Source organism: Pundamilia nyererei, unplaced genomic scaffold (genome assembly GCF_000239375.1).
Source record: "Pundamilia nyererei isolate P.nyererei 1_Seehausen unplaced genomic scaffold, PunNye1.0 scaffold00041, whole genome shotgun sequence".
Classification (NCBI taxonomy): Eukaryota; Metazoa; Chordata; class Actinopteri; order Cichliformes; family Cichlidae; genus Pundamilia; species Pundamilia nyererei.
In genome coordinates, this window is record NW_005187442.1 from 3355702 (window position 1) to 3358688 (window position 2987).

The window sequence follows — 2987 nt, forward strand, 5'->3', positions numbered from 1 at the left end:
GGTGAGAGATACCGACTATAAAGGTAAGGCTCAGGTGTGGATTGACTCCTGAATGTCAGTTTTGAGATGTTTTTAAGAGGAGATAAATGCTGAGTTTGAGCTTTGGCTCCACACTAGTGATAACAACCCCCTTCATGCAGTGTTGCCCAGTGACACAGCAGTCTCCCTGCAGGAGTTTGATTCACACCCAGTAACTTAAAGTTACCGTAGGAATGCGCCTTCTTTTGAATTCCTCTCTCCTTAATTTATTTTTTTTATCTTTTGACTTAACCCTTTTCCCTTTAAAACCTTTTAAGCCTTTGCATTTTACAAAGTTTTGATGATCCAATAACCACAATAAAGAAATAAAACGACAGAGTAAAAAAATATGAAAATGATGCTACTCTCTTTTTCTTTGCGTCACACATATTTTAAACTACACAACACAATAAATAATTGGATTCCACAAACTATTTGGTTGCTTATCATCAGTAATTTTGAACACTCCCCCCTTTGTATATACATTTTCTTTAAATGTGATATGACTGTCTACGTGTCTGGTGCATTTTACTTTTAAGTTTGCATTTAAAGTTTCGTGTCATTTCCCTCACATTAGAGGAAGACAAGAAGGCTTTTGTGGGTGCAGACTTTGTAAAAAATGGCGTCTGATATAGGCTGCCTCCATAAGAGCAGCTGCGCTTTCAGTGACCACAACATCAGTGCATTATAAGTCATCTCCCAAGAATGAATTCTGCCACCGCATCGGGACTTGCGTCGGACAAGAAAACACACAGCACAAGCCGCCTTCATCATGGGAAACTACGACAGATTCGCTGCAGATGTTTCCAACGAACAAGGCAATGAACATTTTCACGGATACCAGGGGACATGATCGCCGTCCACTTATTTATCTCCCGTTTACTATCGAAGAAGAAGTGACCTTCTCTGAGGCGGAAGATGTCAGCGCTGAAAAAGGTAAGAAGGAAGACGCGCATTGTCGTGTTTGTGCACGAACAGAGCCTGCCACGCAGCTTGTTTTTCTTCTTGTTCTTGTTGCTACTGAATGTGATTTCAGGTGCATCTAATGGAGGTTTTGGGGTTGTTGTTTTTTTTTGATCGTCTGAAGCCAGAGTGCCGCACCTGGCCGCGCAGACTGAAAGTGTACATTTCAGAAACTGCCAGAAGTTCTGCAAGGCGCGAATGAGTCACTGTGTGAGGGGTGTTTAACTTGTTAGGGTGTTCCTCTTCCCTACACCGATCAGTCAGTGGCACTCAATGATGCACCTTGTGGGTGAGGTGGTGTGGGAATTAGTATGTATGTGTTTGGAGGTGGTGGGAGGAGGGTGATGAGGGTGGGGTGGTGTTAGGGTGGATTTTATTCCCTTGGTGAAAAGCCATTGTGAATGGAGGGGACCCACAGCTCCTTCCTTCAAGTTTCTTCTGTCTATGTATGCCCACATGTTCCCATTGCTCCCCTCCATTCAGTCAATGTGTGTGCGTGGAGTGACTCAGCTGTAGTGTACTATATCTGTCATCCATCTTTTCATCTGTCACAGGTGTTACCATGGCTACTACAGACTCACTGCTGTCTTTTCTTTGAGAAGGACTCAGGTAAGTGGTGGGAGGGGTGATTAAGTCAGACCTAATGAGTACATGTCATCCACACTAAAAGGCAGTGCTTTTCATTTAACATGATGTACACTGGGTGTGTCTGAAGGTATGATACAGTAGTATAGTGCTCAAAGCTTCCTTGTTCTGTTCCTTTTTTGGCGGTATTCTTCATGTCAGCACCCCTTTATTCAAAAGATTGTTATTTACGTCTGCAGTGACATATTTGGAGGTATGAATCTGTTCTGGGACCCCTTTGCACTTCTAAGACACGAGAAGGAGTCATGGAGAGCAGCAGGAAGACCTCAGCACAGAACAGAGGAAGCATCAATAACAATAGACATGCAACTTATTAGGTTAGAAACACAAATGTCACTTGATAACAAACTGAAAGAGTGAACACGTGTTACAGAAGGCCTGTCTGTTCAAACTTTCATCTCACACAAGCTCATACATCCACCCTCGTACACTCTCCAGAGTGTTAACACGCCATTTACAAGCAGTTAGATCATCATTGTGGCTCCACATAGAGCCAAAACATTCAGTGTCATTAGCAGACAGTGGTCACTAGGGATCCACTAAGACATTTTTTTTCACAATTTCCCAAATAGTGAGATCTCCCAGTTTGGCTTAAAGCTGGAGTTGATCCCGGGTGTATGGTGGCTCACCAGTTCTTCTGCTTAGGTAGAGTTAAATGCAGAGAATGGGCTTTCCCTACGGTGATCAAAGATGGATATATTATCTAATTAACCATGTAATCAAATTCTTTTAATATATTTCCACTAATGTTCAAACATAGGCAATAAAATTCAGACCCCAGAGTTAACAGTCAATGTCAGTTTAGAGTAGTTTGCATTGTTGAGTGACCTGAGGTAGAAAAGTCCCAACTGGCTGCCACTACATCTCAGCTAACAGAGGTTGAAAGGTCTTATAATGAAGCATTTTTTGTTTTCAATTTGAGAAAATCGCAGGAGAACCAAGGTTTGATTTTCTTCAAGGCAAACACAGAGGTAGATTGTCAGAGGGCAGTGGAAGGTAGAAAATTAGAGGTGGGTGTCATCAGCATCACAATGGAAACTGAGCTTAAATTTATAGAAAATAAAACCAATAGAAAGTAAATATTTGATAAATAGGAGAGTCCTCAGCATGTACGACAGAAAATTAAGAAAAACATTTAATGACCTTTTTAAATTCAACTTCTTTGTCAAGAAAACAAAGTTTAAGTTTGTGAATTAACTACTTGTTTTACTATTAGTATACAGGGTGGGCCATTTATATGGATACACCGTAATAACATGGGAATGGTTGGTGATATTAAAGTCCTGTTTGTGGCACATTAGTATATGTGAGGGGGCAAACTCCTCAAGATGGGTGGTGACCATGGTGGCCATTTAGAAGTC